Source organism: Scyliorhinus canicula, chromosome 6 (assembly GCF_902713615.1).
Source record: "Scyliorhinus canicula chromosome 6, sScyCan1.1, whole genome shotgun sequence".
NCBI lineage: Eukaryota > Metazoa > Chordata > Chondrichthyes > Carcharhiniformes > Scyliorhinidae > Scyliorhinus > Scyliorhinus canicula.
Window position 1 is genome coordinate 64,735,852 of NC_052151.1, and position 14,396 is coordinate 64,750,247.

The 14,396-nt window shown below is 49.4% G+C and overlaps 1 long non-coding RNA gene across 1 annotated transcript; it reads left to right on the forward strand.

Annotated features, from left to right (window-relative positions):
* The first annotated feature begins 8,428 nt into the window (after positions 1 to 8,428).
* Positions 8,429 to 13,403, forward strand: LOC119967198. The gene is made up of 3 exons (XR_005460936.1): positions 8,429 to 8,701; positions 8,957 to 9,152; positions 12,818 to 13,403. It is a non-coding gene; the product is annotated as an uncharacterized LOC119967198 (long non-coding RNA).
* Positions 13,404 to 14,396: the final 993 nt, after the last annotated feature.

Sequence of the window (14,396 nt, forward strand, 5' to 3'; positions counted from 1 at the left end):
ATGCAGTAAGACGAGAAACAGGCTTCGACACAGGAGATGGTTCAACACTGTTTTATTGAACTTGCTGAATTCTGTACATAATCTGCTGTGGGTTGACACTCTATGAATCTAAACTGATAACCTCTGTCTGGCTTGACCAGACTGGCTCTCTGTCACATGGAGACAGTGCTCACTACACTATGCACCCTGACTATCTCTGTAGCTGTATCCAGTGAGAAGAGAAGAGTCTTGATGCCTTGTGTGTTTTATAGTGGTGGTGTTCCCTGCAATGTCCTGTCTGGTGATTGGTTGTTCTGTGTCCTGTGTGTTTATTGGTTATTCTGTGTGTCAGTCACTGCCTGACTGTATCTCATTAGATACGAGTGGATATTATGGCAATACCTTCCTATCCACCCTATCTATGTCCCTCAAAATTTTCTACACCTCAATCAGGTCCGCCCCTCAGCCTTCCCTGCTCCAGGGAAATCAACCCCAGCCTATCCAGTGTCTCTTGATAGCTGAAATGCTCCAGCCCAGGCAACATCCTGATGAATCTCCTCTGCACCCTCTCAAGTGCAATTGCTTCCTTCCTATAGTGTGGTGACGAGAACTGAACACAGAACTCCAGCTGGAGCGTAACCAACATTTTATACAGCTCTAGCATAACCTCCCGCTCTTATATTCAATGCCTCAGTTAATAAAGGCAAGAATCCCATAGGCCTTCTTAACCCCCTTATCTACCTGCCCTGCTGCCTTCGGAGAACATGCACACCAAGGTCCCTTTGATCCTCTGTACTTCCTAGGATCTGACCATTCATTATATATTCCCTTGCCTTGTTAGTCCTCCCAAAATACATTACCTCACACTTTCATGGTTAAATTCCATTTGCCACTCTTCTGCCCATCTAACCAGCGTTTTGATATCGTCCTGTAATCTGAGGCCTGGCTCCTCACTATTTACCGCACCCCCAATTTTTGTATCATCTGTAATCTCAATTATCATACCTCCTACAATCACATCCAGATCATTAATATATACTACATACAAGGGACCCAGCACATATCCCTGCGAAACGCCACTGCACACAGGCTTCCAGTCAAAAAGCAATCTTCAACCATCACCTTCTGCTTCCTACCACTAAGCCAGTTTTGGATCCATTTTGCCAAATTGCCCAGGATCCCCTGGGCACTTAACCTTCTTCATCAGTCTACCATGTGGGACCTTGTCAAAAGCCTTACTAAAGTGCATGTAGATACATCAATCACACTATCCTCATCTAAACACCGAGTCACTTCCTTAAAAAAATCTCATTGCTGCATATCCCGTTATGGCCCTCCCGTGAGATTTTGCGGCCATGACGGGAATTGCGCCTATGGCGAAAGTGCGCGCTAAATTCCGCCCTTAGTGGAAAGAATTGAAATCATTTCCGAGATTATCTTAGTTATATTTGTGTCCCATTTTAAAGTAAAGTAAGTTGAAAAGCAAAGCAGGAGTAATTTGATTTAGTTAGAGATATGAGCAAGTCACCATTTCACTAATGTATGCTTGAGGAAGTTAGCAAAAAAAGAGCCACTGAGCTTTCAAAAATATTCTAAACAAACCCAAATGTGAGTCAAGAAAAGTAGCAGGCATTCAGGGCAAATGTACACAAATGGTCAGCGTTACAACCATCTCTTTGTGAAAGATTACAAAGTTCATTGTGAAAGGAAAGTCGCAGACACTGCAGTGCTGTGTCATGTTCTTGGCCAGTTGCCCTGCACCACCCACTTGCCTCCAGGAGATGCCACGAGATCCTACCCACCCAGAAAAGCCGATCGGATCTGGGACAATGAGTGTTTATTACCAGACACAGCTGTGACATTGTTCCAGTGGCATGAGAAGGGCCGGTGAGAGATCCCTCAGCTGGGCGGTCCTACTTTGTCTTCCACCAACAAACAGGACTTCGGAATTCCACTCTTGGCAGGGTGAAGGGAAGTAGGTTTTACAAACAATCCCATTTCAAAGGAGCCTTTGGGTTCAGTGGGCCTGATCAGAACTATTCCAGGCATCAGGCATAACGGACCATTGTTTTCTAAGCATCAACCGCCCTGACTGAATGTGGAGCAATCGGAATAATGGCAAATGTGTTTCAGTGTAAGACAATTAAGGGAAAAGTAATGTAAGAGAACTTGAAGGTTTTGGAATAAAGAAAAATCTGTTTCTACTCATGTCGGCATGTTATTGCAGGGGCAGGTTTGGGATCAGTATCTGTGGTGTGTGTTGCAGCACTGATGGACATGACTTACTCTGCTGGCTCTGACCTATTTGCTGACCAGCAGTAACAAAGTGGCAGTATCTTGCTAGGTACTAAACACTGGGTGCGATTTAACCATCGCGTTCCAGCATGCGCGGATCTGGGCACGGTGGTTAAACAGCGGGTAAGGCCAAAATCAAGATTTCTGTTTGCTATCCAACCGGCCCATTCCCGATGGCTAGTTCTGGATCACGTCCAAATATGGCGAACATATAATTAACCCTCATTTGCATTAATCTCCGTCTCATTAGCAAGATTGAAGTCGAATGCTCCTGGGAATTAACCGGCTCCCCAGTGAGAAATCACACGGGCGTTGTTTAGCACTCCTTTCTTTTTAAAACGAGAAGCTGCGACAATGGCTGCTGAGGGGATGTGAGGAGGTGAGCAGCCATTTCCATTTTCAGGCAGGCAGCTCGAAGGCACTGGAGCTTCTGCCCCAGTGCTCGGGGAAGGTGGGGGACCCCTCAGGGAGGCTGGGCTTGGTCGGGGGGCTGAAGCGTTCGTCGGGGGTGGGGGTGGGGTGAAGGGCTTTTCATCTGTGAGGTCTTCAAGCCATCTGTAAATATTGTGGATACCCAAACCAGGGGCAATTACAGCTGTTGCCTGTCTGTCCTAATAAAGACTTCCAGGACAGAGCCCTGTTCTTGGTGATATGCTGAACATCACTTTGACGCCCTTTGACCCCTGTGGAACAAATCGCACATTGATATACAGACAGATCCTTTCTATGACAAAGTTCTGAACATGACACATTCGCTTATCCATGTTTCTGTTGAAGAGTCTGCGAGGGGTGAATCCGTGTGTTTGCTTTTAATTAGGAAAATGAGCTGATATAGCTTTGGATTCAATATGGAATTGAGGCATTTCCTTGTTATTTAATGGTTGTTGTAATGTGTGCAATGTAATGTAGTTGATTTTCAAATCTTTGTTACTGTTTTTAAAAAAAATAATTTTTATTGAAAAATTTTGAATTTATACGACAACACGAACCATAATAAAATACCAAAAATAACAATAATATTAGCAATCATAAACATTCGCCCCACCTCCATGAACAACACAGCATTTTAACGACAACGCAAATTAACACAATATTAAGTTACATAATAGAAACTACAATACCCCCCCCCCCCCCCCCCCCCCCCCACCCCCGGGTTGCTGCTGCTATTGACCAAGATACCTATCTTTGAGCCAGGATGTCCAGAAAAGGCTGCCATCGTTTATAGAACCCTTGTATTGATCCTCTCAGGGCAAATTTGACCCTCTCCAACTTTATAAATCCCGCCATGTCACTGATCCAGGTCTCCACACTTGGGGGCCTCGCATCCTTCCACTGTAGCAAGATCCTTCGTCGGGCTACTAGGGACGCAAAGGCCAGGACACTGGCCTCTTTCGCCTCCTGCACTCCCGGCTCTACCGCAACTCCAAAAATCGCAAGTCCCCACCCTGGTTTGACCCTGGATCCAACCACCCTCGACACCGTCCCCGCCACCCCCTTCCAGAATTCTTCCCGTGCTGGGCATGCCCAGAACATATGGGCATGGTTCGCTGGACTCCCCGAACATCTGGTGCACCTGTCCTCACCCCCAAAGAACCTACTCATCCTAGTCCCGGACATGTGGGCCCGGTGCAGCACCTTGAATTGGATGAGACTAAGCCTCGCACGTGAGGAGGAAGAGTTGACTCTCTCCAAGGCATCCGCCCAAGTTCCGTCCTCTATCTGCTCCCTGAGTTCCTCCTCCCATTCAGCCTTCAGCTCCTCCACTGACGACTCCTCCACCTCCTGCATTACCTTATAGATGTCAGACACCTTCCCCTCTCCGACCCACACCCCCGAAAGCACTCTGTCCATCGTCCCCCGCGAGGGCAGCAAAGGGAATCCCTCTACCTGTCACCTAGCAAACGCCTTTACCTGCAAGTATCTGAACATGTTCCCTTGGGTAAGCCCAAATTTATCTTCCAGTTCCCCCAGGCCCGCAAACCTCCCGCCAATAAACAGGTCCCTCAATTTACTGATGCCCACTCTTTGCCACCCCCTAAATACCCCATCCCTGTTCCCTGGGATGAACCGATGATTGCCACCCAATGGAGCCTCCATCGAGCCCCCTGTTTCCCCCCTATGCCGTCTCCACTGTCCCCAGATTCTTAGGGTCGCCGCCACCACCGGGCTCATGGTAATAAATCTTCGTTACTGTTGACTGTATAATAAACAAAATAGTCTCAAGTGACTTCTCATGGGTATACATACCATGTCTCACACGATGATTATTCAATCAAACTTTGAAGACTGAAGACTTTGCCTGAATTCTAGGGGCATAAGCATCATCAAGGCAGCAGCCAACAATCAAACACTCAGCACTGGGATATCCTCGCAAACATAGGGTAAGTGTGTGGATCAGGGGAGGGCACCTGAGCACGGTCTCCATAATGCTCCCGATAGGGGTTTGGGATTCTGGGAGCTCCTGCTTTGTCCGGGGGTGAGTGTGTAGAGTACGGTTTTCCAGCACAACTGACTCGCTGGATGGCACTCTGAGAGAAAGCGGAACACGTACGGTTGGGGGAAGCTTGGGGGACTTGAAGGTCCTGGGGTGGAATCCTGCAGCCCAGGCATCTTCGATCTCACAGGTGCACCTGTGGGCTGTAGCTTGTGAATTGATACACAAGTCCCCGCTCGAACCTCTCTCCTTCTCCAATTCCTGACAGATATACATGTGCAGGGGGCTGCCTGAAGACCTAACCACCCATCAGGCCAGGGAGGAACCCAGAAGGGATGCCAACAACGGCCCATGGTGTACAGGTGGCATTGGTCATTGGAGGAGATGATGCAGAGCATGTGCTGTAGGAGCCTCTGTCTCAACAAAGAGACAGTGAGGCCCCTGTGCCACATCCTCACAGACTTGGCACCCTGTGGGGAGGAGGACACCCACTCCTGGTGCCTGTGAAGGACACCACAGCCCTGAACCTCTATGCAACCGGTTCATTCCAGGGCTCGAGTGTGGACTTGTGCATCAATTCACAAGCTACAGCCCACAGGTGCATCTGTGAGATCCAAGATGCCTAGGCTGCAGGATTCTCTGCCATCACCGGTAGGCCCCAGGTCCAAAGGGTAATTGATGGAGCACATCTTGCCTTATGTGTGCCAGGGGTTCAGGGCATACCCTTCAAGGGGTTCGATTCCCTGAATATTCAGCTTATGTGCGACCACCACCTTCGGATCATGCAGAGATCCCTGGTGTCTTCAGGGACCACCCCAGGATGACAGATTGGCTCTTGGGGGATAAGGGGTACCTGCTAAGGTACTGACTGATGAGACCGAGGCGGAGACCTGATATAATGAGGCCCATGTTGACACCCATGCTGTCATTGAGCGGTGCATCGGACTGCTCCATATGCAGTTCGAATGCCTTGACCACTCAGGTGGTGCACTGCAGTACACCCCCAGAAGGTCTCCTGATTTGTGGTGGTCTGCTGTGCCTTCCACAATCAGGCACAATAGCGGGGCAACATGCAGGAGGAGGAGAAGGGATATGCTGCCTTGTCTGAGGAAGAGAAGGAGAAGCCAAATGAGGAGGGGCTGGAGGACCAGCCCAGGGAGGAACTGCAGTGGGTGCCTGAGGATGAAGGTCAGGCGGCGACAAGAGCCCAGCAGCCCAGGGAGGCCCTCATCCTCTCCCGATTCTCATAGGGTGAGGCTTTGTCCATCAGCTCCCCTCCTCTCCCCCCAATCCTTCCTTCCCCCCAATCCTTCCTTCCCCACAATATTTCAGTGGCCCCATCCCTCCTTCCTCCAATCCAACCTCTCATCATCCTTCCTTTCCTCCAAAAGAAATCCTCCTTCCCACCTATTTCCCGCCTTCCTCCACTGCCTCCATTGCCCAACCTTCCCACACCACTGATGACCCTGTCCTACCCTCCAAGAGTCTGTGTAACATCATTCCAGTGTGATGGGTCTGTCAGCGGGTCAATATACAAGGCATGGGAGTGATGAAAACTCACTGTGAGGTTAGTTCTGGTGTTCCTCAGTTTCGGGTAAAGTCTGACTCCTGTCTTTCTGCTGACAGGGCGCTCACACCAATCCTCTGAACGGGGTCTGCATTTGATCCTGGACCACTGTGTCCGAGAGGTGGGGGGAGTGGAGGACAACAGAGGATGGGGTGCAGTCATGCCCGCTGTGAAGATTAATGTGACAGAGGCTTCACATGTATCCGGTGTAACATGTTCTAATTGAGACAGTTGACATTTCCATTCCCTCTAGATAGTGCCCTCACCTAAGTGCCAACTCAGTGATCCTCTCTCTTCTTACCACCCAGTGACGGCATCATCTCCTGCACCTGTAACCTCTGGGACTCCTCCAATTGGCTGGAATATCGCTGACATATCCTCAAGAATCTCATGGCTATGCCCGAACATCTGCATCAGCTTTGGGAGGACATAGTCCAGAAGCTCATCATCTGACTGGATCTCAGTTGACGGTTGTCCCGTGGGTGCCAAGGGGTTCTGAGGAGCAAGCGCGAAGATCAGATGTGGGGTGGGTGCGAGGAGTCAGCCAGTGATTTGGGGGGAGAGATGGGAATTTGAGAGGTGGCAGGTGGAGCTGATACCAGGAGACAGGTGGTAACTTACCCTTCCTACATTGAATGCTGGTCCTCCTAGTCATGCTGCCCGCACTGACAGACACTGCCACTCCCTCCCAGGCAGCATTGGTGACCCTGCTGCTGGTCCTCCAACTACCTTGGCGGAACAGGATGTCCCATCTCGTAACCACAACGTCGAGAAGCCTGGCCAGGTTGGCATCCTCAAAACACTATGCGCTGCCATGCTTGTATGTTGACTGGGAGTGAGTGGTGAGGGGGCGTTTAAAAACAGCTCCCCCTTGTTAGCAGTGAAACGCTGAGGCATAAGTCTGGCAAATCAGACGACGAGACAGCCAGTAACGGCACTAAGTGCCGTTAAGTACGGGCCGCGATCTCACCAATCCGGCCATCGAAAAACACCCCGCGAATTGCAAATGATACTTCAAATTTTTTTCAATTAAATCGTACCCAATATGTTGCTAATATAGAAATACATAAAATGTACAGCCCAGAAACAGATCACTCAATCCAACTGCTCTAAGCCATTGATCCTCCACATGAGCCTCCTCCAGATTCTCTTCCACTATTCCGATCAGCATACCCTTCTATTCCATTCTCCCTCGTGATAATATAGCTTCCCTTTAAATGTGCCCACACAACTCTCTTCAACTACTCCATGAGTTACATATTTTTAACACTCTGTGAGTAAAGAGGTTTCTCCTGAATTCTTTATTGGGTTGGTTGGTGATCATCTTATATTTATGGTCCCTAGTTTTTGCCTCCCCCACTAGTGGAACCACCTTCTTTACTACGTCTACCTTATCAAATTCACTCATAATTTAAATGAACTCGATTCAGTCACCCATCAGCCTCCTCTTCTCTGGAGAAAGGTCCCTGTCTGGTCAGTGTTTCGTACTAATTATATCCTCTCAGTTCTGGTATCATCATTATGAGTCTTTTTTTGTGCATCTTCTCCGGTGCTTCATTATCTTTTTATAATGTGGAAACTAGAACTGACTAAGACAGTATTGATTTCAGCATTAACATAGTAACATTGAGCCAAATGTTTTGTGGGCTCTCTGCCAGAATTATTATATTCATACAGAGATGGGATAAAACTCTACGAGGCCACCAACAGGCCACATATGTAAATAGATAACTAAACAGAAAATCACAAGTACTTTGCAGTACTTGTTAAAAATACAGTGGTCAGTGCCCCTCACAAAGGTCAGAACATTTAGCAATATTGATTAGAATACGTTTATGTCTATAGATACATACAATATATATATATATATATATATTCACAGCACCAGGGACCTGGGTTTGATTCCCGACTTGGGTCACTGTCTGTGTGGAGTCTACACGTTCTCCCTGTGTCTGCGTGGGTTTCCTCCGGGTGCTCCGGTTTCCTCCCACAAGTCCCGAAAGACGTGCTGTTCGGTGAATTGGATATTCTGAATTCTCCCTCTTTATACCCGAACAGGTGCCAGAGTGTGGCGACTAAGGGCTTTTCACAGTAACTTCATTTCAGTGTTAATGTAAGCCTACTTGTGACACTAATAAAGATTATTATTATTACTAATACTCTTGTTCAGGTACACAGAGAGAGAATTTAGAATATCCAGTTCACCTAATAGCATGCCTTTCAGGAAACCGAAGCACCCGATGGAAACCCACGCAAACAGAGGGAGAACGTGCAGACTCTGCACAGACAATGACCCAAGCTGGGAATCGAACCAGGGACCCTGGAGCTGTGAAGCAATAGTGCAATGTAATTCCATTGGAGGCGTATGGAGGAGATTTATGATGATGTTGCCAGGACTGGAAAATTGAAGCTGGAGGAAAGATTGGGTAGGCTGGGGTTGTATTCCTTGGAACAGAGGAGGCTGGCTGAGGGGAGATTTGATTGAGATGTTCAAAATTGTGAGGGACCTGGACAGAGTGTGCTTTAGCACAGCTGGGTCAGTGACTAGGCAGCATAGATTTAAAGTGATCGGTAGAAAGATTAGAGGGGAGATGAGGCAAAAATGTTTCACCCCCAGAAGGAAAGAAATAGTAAAATGGGGAAATAAGAATGCTGGTCTGAACTGTTTTTTTTCCTTCTAGGCTCAGGCAGTTGTAGGGGTCTGGAAATCACTGCCTGAAAGAATAGTGGAGGCAGAAACACTCAACTCATGTCATAGGTGTCTGGATGTGCACCTCAACCATAACCTGCAGGGCTACAGACCAAATGCCGGAAAGTGGGATTACGCTGGATGGTGCAAGCACAGACACAATGGGCCAAGTGGCCTTCTTCTGTGATGTAAATTTTCAATGATTCTATAATGTAAATCATTCAAAGATCCTCTCCACACATATACAGCATCAAAGATGTATCTAGTCTTAATTAGGGCGGCACGGTAATACAGTGGTCAGCACTGTTGCTTCACAGTGTCAGGGACCTGGGTTCGATTCCCGGCTTGGGTCACTGTCTGTGCTGAGTCAGCGTGGGTTTCCTCCGGGTGCTCCGGTTTCCTCCCACTGTCCAAAGACGTGCAGTTAGTGAATTGGACATCTTGAATTCTCCCCGTGTACCCGAAGAGACGCCGGAATGTGGCGACTGGGTGATTTTCACAGTAACTTCATTGCAGTGTTAATGTAAGCCTACTTGTGACACTAATAAAGATTATTATTGTGCACTCTATTCCCAGGAACATTACAATAGAGTATTTTGAAAAACAGAACAGCTGTGAAATAATTAAATCCTTGGGCATTAAGGGCATTAAGATGCCCGGGTGGCAGCAGGAGTGCTAGGGTATCATGCTGTCCAGAGCCCAGCCACCCGGGACCCTCCGATGGCCTGGGAGACCCCCCGGGTGCCGCTACACCTGGTCCATATTTGTGTGGACCAGTACTAAACGGCGATGTCTCCCCAGTGCGGGCATTTGTCCCGGGCCTCAGAAGCATCAAGCGCTGACATATTTAAGTCATATTTAAGATAAATATGTAAATCTGGATCACGCCCAGGGAGGGCAAGATCCAGATCATGACGTCTCGCGAGATCTCGTTAGATCTCATGAGACGATCCTAGCATCGCAAATCTCACGAGAGGCCCCTCGCAAGATTTAACAGCCTCGTCACGCTCGGCTTTCAATTGCGCTCCTCTGCTTCTTATTAGATTATACTTGCTTCCCAAAATTTCAAATATTCCTCCTTGTGTTTAAATCTCTTCATAGCCTACCCATCCCTACCGCTGTAATCGTCTCCAGCCACCCCCTCTGTCACACTACCCACATCCCCCATTCCTCTCCCCCTCCCCCCCCAACCCCCACCCTCCAACACCACACAACTGACCAATGTCGCCCTTTCTCTGAATTTGACCACTTAAGCCTTCTCCCTCACTCCATCCCATTATTGGTAGCTGTACTTCAGATTCCCAAGTCCCATATTCAGGAAATCCCTCCACCTACCTTTAAAAGCAAGCCATGACCAACAGTCTCTTTCTTTGGTCCCTTGTTTTATTGATGCTGGGATAGTCAGATAACTGTGGTGGGCTTCTCCGTTTCAGAGACAGTTGACACCTGGACTGAATCGGTGGTGTTCTATGACAGGAAAATTGGTGCTGTTCCCAGAGCAATTCATCAACCTTTAATGAATTAGCACCAGTGCCAGGTGGAACACGACCGATTCCAATGAAAAATGGTCTGACTCGCCAGAGTCGGGATTGACACTTTAGAGGCTGACAAGCTGCAGCCGCATATTAGCACTCTGTTCCCCCACACACCCATTCCTAGCCAACACCATGGCAGCAAGGAGAGTGGCCCCGAGATTCACCAAACTGGAGACACTGCTGGATGCCATGGTGGAGAGGCGGGCTACCCTGCATGTTCCTGGGAGTGAAGTGCACAATTAAGATTAGGTTAGTGGTGGTGATGAGGCGAGCCCTTCTGGTGCTCCCCAACCCCAACCACAACCCCAGGAGGAGGAAGAGGAGACGGATAACAGCGGGAGCCCTCGACCCGCAGCCCGAGACACCCCAGAGCACCAGTCCAGGGAGGACACTGACTTCCCGTCACAGCTGTCTCCAACACCCTCCTCCATCCCAGAGACACTCACCTCGATTGGTCATTTTAGTGAAGAGGCTCTTGAGGCACTATCTGGTGTGCACCACACAGCTGACTCAGTCCATCAGGTGGAGGTAGGAACTCCCGAGGGGATGGACAGTCAGAGGATGGCCTGACCGCAAGGTCTAGCTGCCGTCGGACGGGTCTTGGACTTCTGGAAAGGGCGGTCCCATTGATCGTGGAGATGCAGTCTCAGAGCCAGCGATTACACGAGAGGGTGTCAACAACCATCCAGCACCTGCAGATGCAGTTGGAGGAGCAGCAGGTGGTGATAACCATGTGTGCCAACACTGCGTGGGTGGCGCCATGGTGGAGGCCTTGGGGGGCAAAGGTTTCGGCCATGGATCAAGATGTTCAAGGCCAGGGGCACTTTGTGTGGGCGGTGGTTGAAGCCCAGGGCAGGGCTGCCTATCACAGGGAGCCATGTACCAGGGCCACCTGGACATCGAAATGGTGCTCCTGAGCATTGCCCAGTCATAGTGGGTCAAGGCTGAAGGTATCATCAGCATTGCCCGGGCGGTGGCACAGACCCAGAGGGAGATGGTGCACTCACTGGCCGATGTGGCACAGACCCAGAAGATGATGGCACAGTCCAAGAGGGATGTGATCACTCCCTGTGCTCCATGGCCGCAAGAATCGATAGCCTGGTCAGGGCGTGTGCAGGCCTCCAGGAGTGTCAGCCCAGGTGGTGGGGGGAGCCTCAGGGGATAGCTCCGCTTGCACCCCCATCTCACGGAGTAGTCCAGAAGCCATTGGGCCCCCCAAGCAAGTAGGAGGTGATGGGATCCGTGCCGGTGATTCCCGCAAGGGAGATGCCAGAACACCACAGCGCCTCAAACTCCCCCCTTCGTGTCCCTGGCACATCTGATATACAGTGGGTAGAACAGGGCAGCACCACGCCACCTGGGACACCTGATCAGCAGCCAGGACCATCCAGGGCCAGTTGCTAGACACTTGTTGATAAATCTCCTGGCTTCCTGTGTACACCACATACCGGGTTGTTTTACTGTTTGTTGTTAGCACAATACTTGTTGATGTTATCAACTAACCTTGTGATTATATGTGAACAGGTCTGTCTTACATTTTGTTTTTCAGATCTGGGAGGTTGATGTAAAAACTCAAATTGTGACCATCATGTGTTCAGATGTGTTGAATGTGTTGTCCTGCTTCCATCTTGGACAGGTCCATCAACTCGTTCAAATCATGCATTCTTCAGAATTTGGTGGAATGTTTTATAAAGTAAATTCCTTGAAAACTAAACTTTGCCCAAAAATGATCCAAAATTTGCATTTTCATGATCATTTCAACTTTCGGGGCTAAAATGTTTATAAGGCCTATTTGCAGGCATGGGGATTGCAATGTGCAGTTAGCTGATTAAGGTGATGCAGGCAAACTTCACACTGCCTGCCCATCTCCATGATTTGAGTTTGCAGCCCTGTGCTAAACATAATGCTGACTGGCTGTGTGCCCAGCCCAGGTTAAAACTCACTTCTTAAACCCAATCTGTTTTTCTTAAAGTAGAGATGTATTCTGTTTGCTGCAGGAGAAAAAGACTTGTATTTAACTTCATGTGAGTGGCCAAGGTCAATGAATGCATATTCAAATGCCATCTCCTACCACTGCACTGATCACTGCTCAATATGCCACACTCCCATTGATGACCCCCAGCAATCAGGAACCCCAGCAATCGGGACCTATGCCGAGCAGTCATCTACTCACCTCACCTTTGCACACCTGGCACTGTTGCAAACCTCTCATGCATACCTCTGCAGCTTCCATGTACTTCCAGCTATTTGGCTGCGATAGGCATAAAATTCAGACACAGTGCAACAAACTTACTGACATCCTTCCCTCACTCTTGCAGGACAAGGTGGTACATAACAGGAAGAAGCAGCAACAAAATGGCAGGGGCCAGACATAGATGCAAGATGCGAACTCCTTTGACAGTGCAATCCTTCCACTAACTCTTCAACGCAAAAGAAAGGAAAAAGTACCTGGCCTGAAAGTTACATGGTTACAGCACGGGGGTGGGGTGTCCCACAACTCATGCTTCCCTTTACTGCATGCTTCCACTGCACGTCAGGGGTACCTGCATCAATGTTCTTCCTAACATGGCAATTGACTAGGGTCACGCTGGAAGTTGGCAGAGGCTGGACCATACACCATTTTTCTGAACTCTTGGGCCGGGATTCTCCCATCTGGGGACTAAGTCCCCACGCCGGCAGGAAAACCTGCGTCAACCACTCCGGCGTCAACAGGCCCCGGAAGTGAGGAATTCTCCGCATTTTCGGAGGCTAGGTGAACGGCGGAGGGGTTGGCGCCACCCTAGCCGGCGCCAAAGGGACGGCGCGAGTTCACGTATTTTACTGCATGTGCGGGGGGTTCTCTTCTGTAGGGCTCCGCCATGGACGGTGCGGAAGGAGGAAGTGCCCCCATGGAACAAGCCCGTCCGCAGATCGGTGGGCCCTGATCGCGGGCCAGGCCATTCTGGGGACCCCCCACAGGGTCGGATACTCCCGTGGCACACCCCCCCCCCCCCCCCCCCCCCCCCCCGAGGACTGTCCTCGCCGACTTACCTGCCAAGTCCCTCTGGTACGTGAGTTGAGTGATTCACGCCAGCAGGACTGGTCAAAAACGGACGGCCGCTCGGCCCATCAAGGCCTGGAAAACCGCCGGGGGGGCCGCTGCCAACGGCCCCCGCCCAGCGTGGCGGGAATCCTGCCCCCGCCCGAAAAACAGCGGCGGAGAATATGGCAGCCGCCGTTGGGGCGGCAGGGTGGGATTCCCGCCACCCCCCTGGGTATTCTCCGACCCGGCGGGGTTCCTCATGTCAAATTCCATGATGCAATAGAGGCCAATTTTCTAGTCTTGATAAGATGGATATATTTGAATCAAATATTGGCGACATGTGTTTGCAGTATAGACTTAATTAAATTGAAATTGGAATTTCCTATATTCCAATGTGATGAGGGGTAAGCACAATTTTGGAGGATTGATGGTACAGGATACAGCCTTCTCCGTAATGAAAACTTGGTTCAAATCCAGTCAGTGAGTCCACAACACGTCCTTGCCCACAGATTTGGCATAAATGAACAATCCTATTGAACAAAACTACAAACATGGCTGCTGTCCAAATTGGGAATTACACACTGGTGCATTGAGGATACATTCAGAATACAGGAGGGAGATAGAGAACCTGGTGGAGTGGTGTAACGACAACAATCTCTCCCTCAATGCCAGCAAAACTAAAGATCTGGTCATTGACTTCAGGAAGCAAAATACTATACACACCCCTGTCAGCATCAATGGGGCCGAGGTGGAGATGGTTAGCAGTTTCAAATTCTTAGGGGTGTACATCACCAAAAATCTGTCCTGGTCCACTCACGTCGACGCTATCACCAAGAAAGCACAACAGCACCTATACTTCCTCAGGAAACTAAGGA